The 13,480-nt window shown below is 45.7% G+C and overlaps 1 protein-coding gene across 1 annotated transcript in view; it reads right to left on the minus strand.

The window, feature by feature from the left end:
- Positions 1-13,480, minus strand: part of il1rapl2 (interleukin 1 receptor accessory protein-like 2) — a 704,017-nt gene that overhangs the window by 465,199 nt on the left and 225,338 nt on the right. The gene's annotated exons all lie outside the window — the stretch shown is intronic.

The raw sequence follows: 13,480 nt of genomic DNA on the forward strand, positions 1-13,480 counted from the left end.
ATGCAGCCCATATGGCTAGGAAATATAGCCTGTGATGCCTCTCATACTTCTTTTATCATTTTTTGTTTCGATAGGTACATATCCAACTCACTCTTGAATTTGCGAGTACAATTAGTCCCCACTGCCTTCCATGTGGCTCAGTGGGTTGCACCCTCATCTCTGAATCAGTAAGTTGTGATTTCAAGTCCCACTCCACAGGCGTGAGCACAAAAATCCAAGTTGACACTCCAGTGCAGCGCTGAGGGAGTGCTGCACTGTCGGAGGGACCGTCTTTCAGATGAGACATTAAACCGAGGTGCCATCTGCTCTCTCAACTGGACATAAAAGATCTCACAGCACTATTTCGAAGAAGAACAGGGAATTCTCCCCGATGTCCTTGGCCAATATTTATCCCTCAATCGACATCACGAAAACAGATTATCTGGTCATTATCATATTGCTGCTTGTGGGAGCTTGCTGAGTGCAAATTGGCTGCCATGTTTCCTACAAGTGGTGACACTTCAAAAGATACTTCATCGCTTGTAAAGTACTTTGGGATCTTGGTGGTCATGAAAGGCGCTATAGAAATGCAAGTCCTTCTTTCTTTTCTTGGTAATCAATTGCATACATTCACCACCCTCCCCAGGAAATCATAACTCTCTTTTCACTCTCCCTCTTCTAAGTTTAAGGCAATCCCTTTGTTTCAGAACCTGCATTAAGAAACCTAAAAAGGAGTTCAGGATTCACAACCATTTTTTATGCTCATTGTTGCTGGCACAAACGTAACAGGTGCCAACCTCGGGGGGTGAAGGAAGAGGCCAAATAGGGGTTGTTGATGGCTATGGGATACAATTAGCAAAGGAAGCTTTTAATCATCATCATAGGCAGTCCCTCCGAATTGAGGAAGTCTTGCTTCCACTCCCAAAGTGAGTTCCCTGGTGGCTGAACAGTCCAATATGAGAGCCACAGACTCTGTCACAGGTGGGACAGACATTTGTCGAGGGAAGGGGTGGGTGGGGCTGGTTTACTGTGCTCTCCTTCCACTGTCTGCACTTGACCTCTTCATACACTTTGCGTTGAGACTCGAAGAACTCAACGCCCTCCCGGAAGCACTTTCTCCACCTTGGGCGGTCTTCGGCCAGGATCTCCCAGGTGTCAGTGGTGATGTTGCACTTTACCAGGGAGGATTTGAGGGTGTCCTTGTAACACTTCCTTTGCCCACCTTTGGCTCGTTTATCATGAAGGAGCTCCGCATAAAGCATTTCTTAGGGAGTCTCGTATCTGGCATGCGAACTATGTGGCCTGCCCAGCGAAGCTGATTGAGTATGGTCAGTGCTTCAATACTGGGGATGTTAGCCTGGGCGAACAGTTATCACCTCATAGAATCATAGAATGGTTACAGTACGGAAGAAGGCCATTCGGCCCGTCGAGCCCATGCCGGCAATAGATACTATCCTGACTATTAATTGATAGTTGCAGACCCATCAAGAACAGAACCATTAAGAAGGTTTGGAGAAGGACTTAAGAGGTGGGTTTCTTCCAAATGTGTTTCATTTCACAGGTGAGATTGTTAAACCTGGCATTGCTAAATGCCTTCGAGTGGAACTCCACAATGATCAACAGAAGCAAAACACTGTGGGAGCTGGAAATCGGAAATAAAAAACAGAAAATGCTGGAAATACTCAGCAGGTCAGGCAGCATATGCGGAGAGAGAAACAGAGTTAACATTTCAGGTGGATGACCCTTCGTCAGAACTGGAAGGTGTTACAGATGTAACAGGTTTTTTAGCAAGTACAGGGGCAGAAGAGGGGAGGGGAATAAAGAACAAAAGGGAAGGTCTGTGATAGGGTAGAAGGCAGGAGAGATTAAATGACAAAAGGGATGATGCTGTGAGGTGAAAGGCGAATGTGTGATGTATTTGCAGCTATACTCTGTACCATGCATTGTACCATGTAATTACATGTAATAGCCAACAGATGGGGAAAGCCCGGGAGGCACACATTGCTGACCTCATGCTGCCTCCCTATATAAAGCAGGCTCCCCCTGCAGTGCTCACTTTTGGAGTTTACATTAAACCTAAAGGTCACAAGGTGATCAGCTCCAGCATGGGCCTCGTGTGATTTATTATAGTGATAAGCATATGTATCAGAGTGATAATGGGACAAGTGAATAAACAAAAGATGGCTCCATTTGAGATGGAAATGGCTACAGCAGCATCATTATTAGCGGCTGCTGTCTGAAAACATGGTTATGAAGATTAAGTTATTGCTGTACTTTTAAGTACAAAGAAACTCCAGAACTCCAGACCTCTCAGTACAATCTTTACAATCATAATCGTGAAATCATTTTTTAATTTACTTTTTATTCAAAGATAAATTGGCATTATCTGACTTAACATTCCCATTTTGAGGCCTTCCAGGAGCCCCATCAACCTTATCAAAGATATAGTTCTGCCCAGTAAACAATTTACCAATCTGTAAAATAATCCTTCAGAATGAAAAGGCACAATTGGATATGCCTGATACCATGTTATCGTGAATCTTGTGGGAGATTGCCTTCTATTCCTGCAAATAGAAGAAAGTCAGAATAGCTTCCAGTGAGTGTAGGTAACACGCATCCTAAAAATGGTTTGATATTATAAAACTAACCTGAAAGACAGAGGGCGGAGAATTGGAGCCGTTTGCCCCGGCTGTCAAGGCTAGTTTGGAACTAGTTTGGCCGCCTCGCTTCTGGCGCAGAACGCTGTGTCCACCATTTTGGGCAGGTCGGCAGCGCTGCTGTTGCCTGCGCTCACTTCACATATTTAAATGATCGTGATCGTGACGTCAATCGGCGTGCAACGCTGAACTGACGCACGGTCTGGTAGGTTGGACGCCGCCGCTCTTACTAACGCCCTCTCCAAAGCATGCACGCCAGAGCATGCGTGGAGCAGTACAACGGACCCGCAGCCAGTGCTTCGTAAAGGGACACACACAACTTTCAGATACGTGTAGACTTTTGTTGGACTGGTTTCTTCACATTTTATTGGACCATTTGTTAATGGGTGCAGGGGAGTGCTGCTGGACATTTGCAAGGTTTTGGCTCTTAAAGCCTTGTTCCCAGTCCTGGGGACTCAAGTTGCAGCCCCCCTTGGGCTGCAACATCGCATGGAGATGGAACAAAGGCAACAAAGGGGACAAGCTGCATGCAGAGGGGGGAGGAGGAGGAAGAGGAGGAAGCAGAAGAAAAAACGCAACTCAGACAATCCCTTTCTTGCCAGGATATCTGGGATCAAAACAACCGCCTTCGATACCAGTGAACACAACCCCAATTCCCCTTTCAGTTTTTGTCCCACACCTTCCCTTCCCTTTGTGATTAACCATCACATCATTCTCTTAGCCACAATGCTAAAATAAAGCTACCACAAAGCAAACTTTCCAGTCCAACTTTATCCATATATGCATCCGATATTACATCAAAAAATGAATTAATCACCCTTCGTGAGTGTCTTGCATGTGCCTTTGACTATCTTAGTGATGTCTTGCAGTGCTACCCCAGTGGCTGCAGCATGGCTGGTGAAGACTGCCATCTTTTAGTGGAGGAGACTGCAAATAGCCTTGGTGGTCGACCTCGAGGAGCTGGTGGCTGGGGCTGTTAAATCGAGTGATAGTGCTGCATCTTCTTCGCTCTTCTCTCTCTCTTCTTGTTCAACCACTGGCTGGGCAGGCTGCATTTGTTGGGTGTGAGAAATGAGGAAGGCACAAAGGTAGGGTTGTGATGAGGGGAGGGCAATAAAGTAAGCGGTGCATGCTTACACCATATGCAGCTTGTAAATCAGAAGATATCAGATGAGATAGAAGTGGGATGTGAGAATGAGGATAACGTATGAGGATACCGGCATCTTGTATTCTTTCAGCCCCACTGCTGGCCAAGGGCTCAGACATGCCTTTGCCAAGAATGGCCAGCACCGTCTCCTCCAAGGGGATAAGATGAAGCGGGATATCTGATGTGTGCCTCATGTCTGGTACAGAATGATGGTAGGTGAGTGATAGTGAGGGGAGGGGGAGGCAGGCATTGAAAAGTGTCTGAGGCTCGTGGTGCAGTTGGTAGGAGACTGCTTTTGAAGATGCATTCACTGATCTTGACCACTCATCTGAGGTCATGAAACTTCTTTGCGTACTGGAGCCAGGTCCTGGGGCCGACACAGTTGGCAGTGACTGCCTTGTCGACCTGGTCTCACATCCTTCTTCCTGGAGGTCCTCCTGGCCCCCTATGGGTAGAGGACCTCTAATCCAGTGTTGATCCCCTGCTCAAAGCTCGAGTGCTGCATCAGAGATCCTGGGTGCCTTTTCCTTGGCCTGTTGACTCATTTGGGAAGCACATTTACCATTTTTAAGCAGCAGAAGGCAGCTCACCTTTAAGTGGTGCAGACTGCCTTTAAGAGGAGCAAGCTAGCTTGAAGTAAAGCTAGCCTAGCTCCACCGACGCAAACCTTGGCCCCCCCTAGAGTTCAGCGCAAGCCTGTGAGCTCATCATCATAAGTGATCCCTCGAACAAGGATGAATTGCTTCCACGTGGGTTCGCAGCTGTTTCAATGAAGGACCTGATGTTCCAGTCCTGAACTCCAATTGAAGGGGTGGAAGATGCCTATGCGTGGATATTTTTGACATGTGGTGACCGTGGCACATTATTCACCACACGGGTTTGACAGAGCTAGGCCTTTATCCAGTGGCAAAGGTTAACCAGAACGACTGGAGACCTGCTCTGCTGCACGAAATGGCCCGACAATCATGATAATTAGTAGGCAGCACGAAGTTGACATGCTGCCTGCTCTTTTTGAACGGGCGCGGACGTATCTCGCATCATGATGCCCGCGTCCTTTTTCTGGCATTATCAAATTTCTAGGCCAGGAATCTTAACACTTAATCGGGCTGCATAGAAACAGATGGATGGATCCTGAATAAGTGGTAATCCATTCTTGAGCATGAACACAAATTGTTCCCTTGCACTTCCAGACCTGTAAAATGCAACTAACTGACTGCACTGCTCATCGAATTTATGAACCATTTGATAGGTTAAGTGTCTTTTCCTGCATTGCTCATTTAACACCGAGAAACCATTTGATAGCCTTTTATGTGCCAACGACTAACTTGAATAAAATTATTTTTGCAAATAAAAAGATGGATTGAACCCACCTGAAATCAGTGGTGAAGAATCATATTTGGATTCATTTCTGCAGTTTTAAGTCAGTGTCCTCCCGCACTGTGACACAGCATGTCTGGAAACAGTGCAAATCAGTACATTTTTATGATTCATTTCTATTTTACTTTATCGTTTTATTCAAGCAGTGGGGAGAGGAGAGGTGAAGGTGGCTGGCTGCCTTCCATCAAACTCCCATTTTTAATGCATGAACCTGGATCAGTGTCAGTTGTGGCTCAGTGGGTAGCACTCTTGCCTTGGAGTCAGAAGGTTGTGGGTTGAAGCCCCACTCCAGAGAAGTGAGCACAGTACCCAGGCTGACACTCGAGAAGTGCTGCACTGTCAGAGGTGCTGTCTTTCAGATGAGACGTTAAACCGAACACCGTCTGCCCTCCCAGGTGTACCCAAAAGATCCCCTGGCGCTATTTCAAAGAGGAGATGAGTTTTCCTGGTTAATATTTACGATTCAACCAACAGCGCTAAAAAACAGATGATCTGGTCATTAAAAAGGAAGTAGAGGCACTGGAGATGATAAAAAAAACGCTTCACAAGGATGATAGCAGACTGAAAAGATTTTCCTGATGGGTATAGCCTAATGGTCTGGGGCTCTTTTCTCGAGAAAGAAATATGAGAGTTCATCGAAAAGAGGTCTTTTAAAATTATGAAAGGATTTGATATGGTAGACATAGAGAAGATGTATCCACTTGTGGGGGACACCACAACCAGTGGTCATAAATATAAGATAGTCACCAAGAAATCCAATCGGGAATTCAGGAGCATCGTCTTTACCTAGAGAGTGGTGAGAATGTGAAGCTCGCTACCACAGGGAATAGTTGAGGCAACAACATAGATGCATTTAAGGGGAAGCTCAATAAACACATGATGGAGAAAGGAATATGCTGATAGGGTGAGATGAAGTGCAATGGAATGAAGCTATTGTATAAGTGTTGGCTCAGACCAGTTGAGCCGAATGACCCGTTTCTGTGCCGTGGATTCTATGTAATTCTATGTATGTAATTTAATTACTGTTTGTGGCAGCTTGCTATGCGTAATTTGACTGCCGCATTTCCTACATCACAACAGTGACAACACTTCAAACGTATTGGATTTGCTGCAAAGCGCTGTGGGACCTTCTGATGTTGTGAAAAAGAAAGAAAGACTTGTATTCTTATAGCGCCTTCCACTACCATTAGACATCCTAATGCACTTACAGCCAATGAGGTACTTTTGGAGTGTAGTCACCGTTATAATGTAGGAAACGCGGCAGACAATTTGCACACAAGCAAGCTCCCACAAACAGCAATGTGATAATGACCAGATAATCTGCTTTGTGTTATGTTGATTGAGGGATAAATATTGGCCAGGACACCAGGAATAACTTCCTTACTCTTCTTCAAAATAGTGCCATGGGATCTTTTACGTCCACTTGAGAGAGCAGACAGAGCCTTGGCTTAGAAACATAGAAACATAGAAAATAGGTGCAGGAGTAGGCCATTCGGCCCTTCGAGTCTGCACCACCATTCAATAAGATCATGGCTGATCATTCACCTCAGTACCCCTTTCCTGCTTTCTCTCCATACCCCTTGATCCCTTTAGCCGTAAAGGCCATATCTAACTCCCTCTTGAATATATCCAATGAACTGGCATCAATAACTCGCTGCGACAGGGAATTCCACAGGTTAACAACTCTCTGAGTGAAGAAGATTCTCCTCATCGCAGTCCTAAATGGCTTACCCCTTATCCTTAGACTATGTCCTTTGGTTCTGGATTTCCCCAACATCGGGAACATTCTTCCTACATCTAACCTGTCCAGTCCCGTCAGAGTTTTATATGTTTCTATGATCCCTCTCATCCTTCTAAACTCCAGTGAATACAGGCCCAGTCGATCCAGTCTCTCCTCTTATGTCAGTCCTGCCATCCCGGGAATCACTCTGGTGAACCTTCGCTGCACTCCCTCAAGAGCAAGAACGTCCTTCCTTGGATTAGGAGACCAAAACTGAAGACAATATTCCAGATAAAGCCTCACTAAGGCCCTGTATAACTGCAGTAAGGCCTCCCTGCTCCTATACTCAAATCCCCTAGCTATGAAGGCCAACATACTATTTGCCTTCTTCACCGCCTGCTGTACCTGCATGCCAACTTTCAATGACTGATGTACCATGACACCCAGGTCTCGCTGCACCTCCCCTTTTCCTAATCTGCCGCCATTCAGATAATATTCTGCCTTCGTGTTTTTGCCACCAAAGTGGATAACCTCATATGTATCCACATTATACTGCATCTGCCATGCATTTGCCCACTCACCTAACCTGTCCAAGTCCCCCTGCAGCCTTTTAGCGTCCTTTTCACAGCTCACACCCAGCTTAGTGTCATCTGCAAACTTGGAGATATTACACTCCATTCCTTCATCTAAATCATTAATGTATATTGTAAATAGCTGGGGTCCCAGCACTGAGCCCTGCGGCACCCCACCTGTCACTGCCTGCCATTCTGAAAAGGACCCGTTTATCCCGACTCTTTGCTTCCTGTCTGCCAACCAGTTCTCTATCCACATCAGTACTTTACCCCCAATACCAGGTTCTTTAATGTTATCAATCTCTTGTGTGGGACCTTGTCAAAAGCCTTTTGAAAGACCAAATACACCACATTCACTGGTTCTCCCTTGTCCACTCTACCAGTTACATCCCCAAAAAGTCTAGAAGATTTGTCAAGCATGATTTCCCTTTCATAAATCCCTGCTGACTTAGACTGAACCTGTCACTGCTTTCCAAATGCGCTGCCATTTAATCTTTAATAATTTATTCCAACATTTTCCCCACTACTGATGTCAGGCTAACCGATCTATAATTATCCGTTTTCTCTCTCCCTCTTTTTTTAAACAGTGGTCTTACATTAGCTACCCTCCAGTCCATAGGAACTGATCCAGAGTCGACAGACTGTTGGAAAATGATCACCAATGCATCCACTATTTCTAGGGCCACTTCCTTAAGTACTCTGGAATGCAGACTATCAGGCCCCGGGGATTTATCGGCCTTCAATCCCATCAATTTCCCATAAATAAGGATTTCCTTCAGTTCCTCCTTCTCACTAGACCCCCGGTCCCCTAGTATTTCCGGAAGGTTATTTGTGTCTTCCTTCGTGTAAACAGAACCAAAGTATTTGTTTAACTGGTCCGCCATTTCTTTGTTCCCCATTATAAAGTCACCTGAATCTGACTGCAAGGGACCTACGTTTGTCTTCACTAATCTTTTTCTCTTCACATATCTATAGAAGCTTTTGCAGTCAGTTTTTATGTTCCCAGCAAGCTTTCTCTCATATTCTATTTTCCCCCTCCTAATTAAACCCTTTGTCCTCCTCTGCTGTATTATAAAGTTCTCCCAGTCCTCAGGTTTGCTGCTTTTTCTGGCCAATTTATATGCCTCTTCCTTGGATTTAACACTATCCTTAATTTCCCTTGTTAGCCACGGTTGAGCCACCTTCCCCGTTTTATTTTTACTCCAGACAGGGATGCACAATTGTTAAAGTTCATCCATGTGATCTTTAAATGTTTGCCATTGCCTATCCAGCGTTAACCCTTTAAGTATCACTCGCCAGTCTATTCTAACCAATTCACGTCTCATACCATAAAAGTTACTTTTCCTTAAGTTCAGGTCTCTGAATTAACTGTGTCGCTCTCCATCTTAATAAAAAATTCTACCATATTATGGTCACCCTCCCCAGTCTAGGATGGCCAGCCCTCTAGTTGGTTCCTCGATATATTGGTCTAGATAACCATCCCTAATGCACTCCAGGAAATCCTCCTCCACCACATTGCTACCAGTTTGGTTAGCCCAATCAATGTCTCATCCGAAAGACAGCACCTCCAACAGTGCAGTACTCCCTCAGCATGGCACTGGAGTATCAGCCTAGAAAGAGGCTATATCAATGGAAGCCTTTCTTCCTTTCTTTAGCTGGCATGACATTAGACCTGAGAGGAAGCAGAATCTAATCCTCTCCTCAACTGGCATGCACGCACACACATACATTCCACGATGACCTGATGAACATTAATCGGAGATACGTGCCCTGGCTGATTTTATCACTCTCTCGCCCAGCGATACCACAGCCAACTTTTGCACCCCTAATACTAACCCAGCTGACCCCAGTGAATTCAACACAGCTGGAAATATAACCTGGCTCCCCCCACTGGTTTGTTCTACACTCTCCCTCAGTTCAATACTGGGCACTGTTTACCACCTGGTCTATCAGAGAGCCCCAGCAACACAGTACTTAAATATCTTTCTCTGATCTTGCCATACCCAAATCGACTGCCTTGTTATTGCTTAAGATACGGTTGTTACCCATGAAAATATGTGCCTCACGTTTGAATCATATTATCAAGGCACAGATCAATTCAGAAAGAATACAAAGTCAACAAAATGAAGAACAAGACATACTTATCCCTATTTAAGATTTGATTTTTCTCTTCTATAATTACAGTGGAAAAGAGTTAGGGGGCAAAATTGCACTGCACCCCTGTTGGGGTCGGTAACCAGCTGGGGCTGGGACGTTCCGCGCCCGGTGCAGAAGTCCTGCCCCGGCCGCTGAATTGGGCTTACCACCCCTCAAAGGGAGTGGAGCGCAATCTCGCGCACTTCACTTCCTTTAGAGGAGGGTCTCGAGGCACTACTGGTGAAAGGAATGCAGCGCTTTGCGGCCCGGATCACGCAATGAATCGTATACCGGAGCCGACCCGAGAGCTGGCAATCCAGTAAAGATGGCGGCGCGGGGAGCTGGCACTCTCCCCTTAAATCCCACCCCCGAGCAGATATTGAGCCAATTTTCGACCCGCGAAGCTGGCGTTGATATCTGCTCACGCAAGCCTCGGGGGGTCGGCGTGGGGCGGTGAGGGCTTGCTACGCAGGGTGATGACATCATCGGCGGTTACGCGGTGGCCCGGGGCGTGACCCGAGGGACATGGACCTGCCATGGCAGCGCCCCCGCAAGCTCCCGGGAAATTTCCCAGGACTCCGTAGCACCCCTCCCACCTCTGGGCAAAAAGACTCTTCCGTCCCATTAACGCCTCCGGGAGGTGCTAACGGGCCTCTAAAGACAGGGCCAATTTCGCCCCCTTAGTGTCCAACTCAGGACCAGACACTCCATTGAGAGAGTGATGTGATGAAGAATGTAATGACTTGATGTGTGTTCCAGAGAGTCTCTGTACAGCAGTCACTTGTAAAAACCGAATGTAAAGTTTTATGCACTTGTGTTTGCTGAAACATCAGTTTGCATCAGAAACAGTGGAGGGTTTACCTCCACTTCAATTATTTGGAGAGACGAGAGAAGCTCAGATCGCCCTCGTAGAGCAGAGATGGTTGAGAGAGATTTAATAGAGGCATTGGAAATCAGGAATAGTTTTGATGGAGTAAATAAGGAGAAACTGTTTCCACTGGCAGAAGGGTCAGTAACCAGAGGACCCAGATTGAAGGTAATTGGCAAAAGGACCAATGGGGTGATGAGGAGGATTTTATTTACGTAGTATGTTATTATGATCTGGAATGCACTGCCTGAAAGGCAGTGGCAGCAGATTCAATAGTAACTTTCAAAAGGGAACTAGATAAATGCTTGAAGGGGAGATTATTGCAGGGCTATGGGAAAAGAACAGGGGAGTGGTACATTTTATGTATGTAAACTTTATAATAAGACTTGCCACCAGGGGGCGCACCTGCTGGAGACACAAGGGTCACCTGCACACCTCGTGCAAGCAAGTATAAACGGTTGTCTGCCATGCTGCTTCGGCACCCTGGAGTTTGATTAAAGAGACTAAGGTCACATCAGTTTAAGCTTACAGCATACAGTCTTGTGGAGTTATTCTGAATGCAACAGGAGTAACTGGACAGCTCTTTCAAAGAGCCTTGCAGGCACAATGGGCCGAATGGTCTCCTTCTGTACTGTAAGAGTGTGTGAGGGTGAAATTCATTACCACGGAAGTCCAGCTCCTCTTAAGAAATTCGGTTACTGCCCCCCTGGAAGGAAGTGGAGCGCTAAATCAAGTGCCCCACTTCCTTCCAGGGGCGCTAATGGGGCGGACGCCTCCGCAGCGCTGCACACTGGGTTGTGCAGCGCCGCCGTGTCCAAAGAGCCCTTCCCTCCTCTAAAGGGAAAGACCATCACTGCATACTTTGCAAGGAGAAAAGGCACCTACCTGGACCATGGGGTGGCTAATGAGAGGCAGAAATACACTGAATTTCTAGCCCTATGATTCTATGAAAACAAGCCTAGGTTTCATAAGAACATAAGAAATAGAAACAGGAGTAGGACATTTGGCCTCTCGAGCCTGCTACGCCATTCAATAAGATCACGGCTGATCTGATCCTGGCCTCAACTCCACTTCCCCCCCCGCTCCCCATAACCCTTGACTCCCCTATCATTCAAAAGTCTGTCTATCTCCACCTTGAATATATTCAATGACCGAGCCTCCACAGCTCTCTGAGGAAGAGAATTCCAAAAATTCACAACCCTCTGAGAGAAGAAATTCCTCCTCATTTCTGTTTTAAAAGGGCGACCCCTTATTCTGAAACTAAGCCCCCGAGTTCTCGATTCCCCCGCGAGGGGAAACATCCTCTTAGCATCTACCCTGTGAAGCCCACTCAGAATTTTATATGTTTCAATAAGATCACCTCTCATTTTTCAGTTTCGTTTTATGACAATTATTAATGGGATGCATCATCAACCAGTTGGCGCAGGTCAATAAGTAACCAGTTTCCTGTCCCACTCTGCTCCACTGGCCCTAAGTAATTTGATTTAAAAAAATATACTTTTTTGCCTGTGTTCAAATTTTGATTGGCAATTCTTACGATCGGAACAGCATGTGAGGGGTTAACTTCCCACAGATGCAGAGGGTATTTCTCAAAGGCATGGTGAGGAGCTCAGAGACCTGACAGTCTGCAGTGGGCATCACGAGCTGCAAGGTACTAAGGAGAGCACAATTGAGAGCACAAGTATTAATCATTTAAATGGCCAAGCCATCACTTTCAATCACAGAAATCCTTGCCACTGTCAATGATTGGCTATCTATTTAATATTTAATAAGGGAATTGCGCTCCTGTGTAACATGTTTTTTTTTCTCCAGAAGTAGTCTCACGTCACCTTGGCACAGATGAAAGAACCAGACCCAGCCTGGGGCACTGGGTTTGATCTGCAGCTGTGTCTCAGACCTTTCACAAGGGGACACATTCACTGATTAGCTCTGGTGTTTGAATGAAATAAAATCCGGTGGGCAGGAGTCCCCAGCGATGGCATTTTATTGGACGTCAACAGCCAATTTCAGCTGTCGAACCACCAGTAAAGTTTTGTGTTTCAAGGTTGCAATGGTCTACGGGGTAGTTGGGTGAGTTTGAATTGCAGCAAGTTTCACTGTACAAGAAGTTTTGAAGTATCTGTGCAGATAAAAGTGAGTGGAGTCGTTATTATTTTATATATAGAGGAGGATACTGAGGCGCATGATTCATTATTTGATATATTCCATGCTGTTCTGTTAAATAAATGTTCTGTTTGGTTTGGAACTTGAGTCCCGATCTAATATAATATATGCTCAGTCTGCCTTTCGAATGAATGAGTGGCACATGATGGTTTATGAAACATTCCAGCGGAGAGCTCTTTACTGGTCTCTTATACATTTCCGATTTTCATTGCCCCACCATCGGTGGCCGTGCCTTCAGCTGTCGAGGCCCTAATCTCTGGAACACCCAACCTGGACCTCTCTGCCTCTAACTCTCTTTCCTCCTTTAAGACGCTCCTTAAAATCTGTCTCTTTGACCAAGCTTTTGATCACCTGCCCTAATTTCTCTTTGCGTGGCTCGGTGTCAATTTTATTTGCTGATAAAACTTCTGTGAAGTGCCTCAAGATATTTTACTACATTAAAGGTGCTATATAAATACAAGTTGTGGATGAACTGAAATTTATGGAGGGTGGAAGATAGGAGGTCGGAAGATGGGAGGCCGGCCAGGAGAGTGTTGGAATTGCCGACTCTGGGGGTGACAAAAGCATGGATCAGGCAGTTTAGATAATCATTAATAAAAACAAAAAATGCTGGAAATCTCAGCAGGTCAGGCAGCATCTGTGCCGAGGAAGCAGAGTTAATGTTTTGGGTCGATGACCCTTCGTTAGAACTGGAGGGTGTTGGGAAAGAACAGATTCTTAACGAGCACTGAAAGGGGGAGGGGAAGAAAGAACAAAAAGGAAGGTCTGTGATAGGTTGGAAGACAGGAGAGATTAGAGAGACAAAAGGAATGATGGCCCAAATTCAAATGGTAATGCCAGGAGTTAGAAAAACATTAGTCA

The sequence above is a fragment of the Pristiophorus japonicus genome, chromosome 6, assembly GCF_044704955.1.
Source record: "Pristiophorus japonicus isolate sPriJap1 chromosome 6, sPriJap1.hap1, whole genome shotgun sequence".
In the NCBI taxonomy this organism is placed as follows: Eukaryota; Metazoa; Chordata; class Chondrichthyes; family Pristiophoridae; genus Pristiophorus; species Pristiophorus japonicus.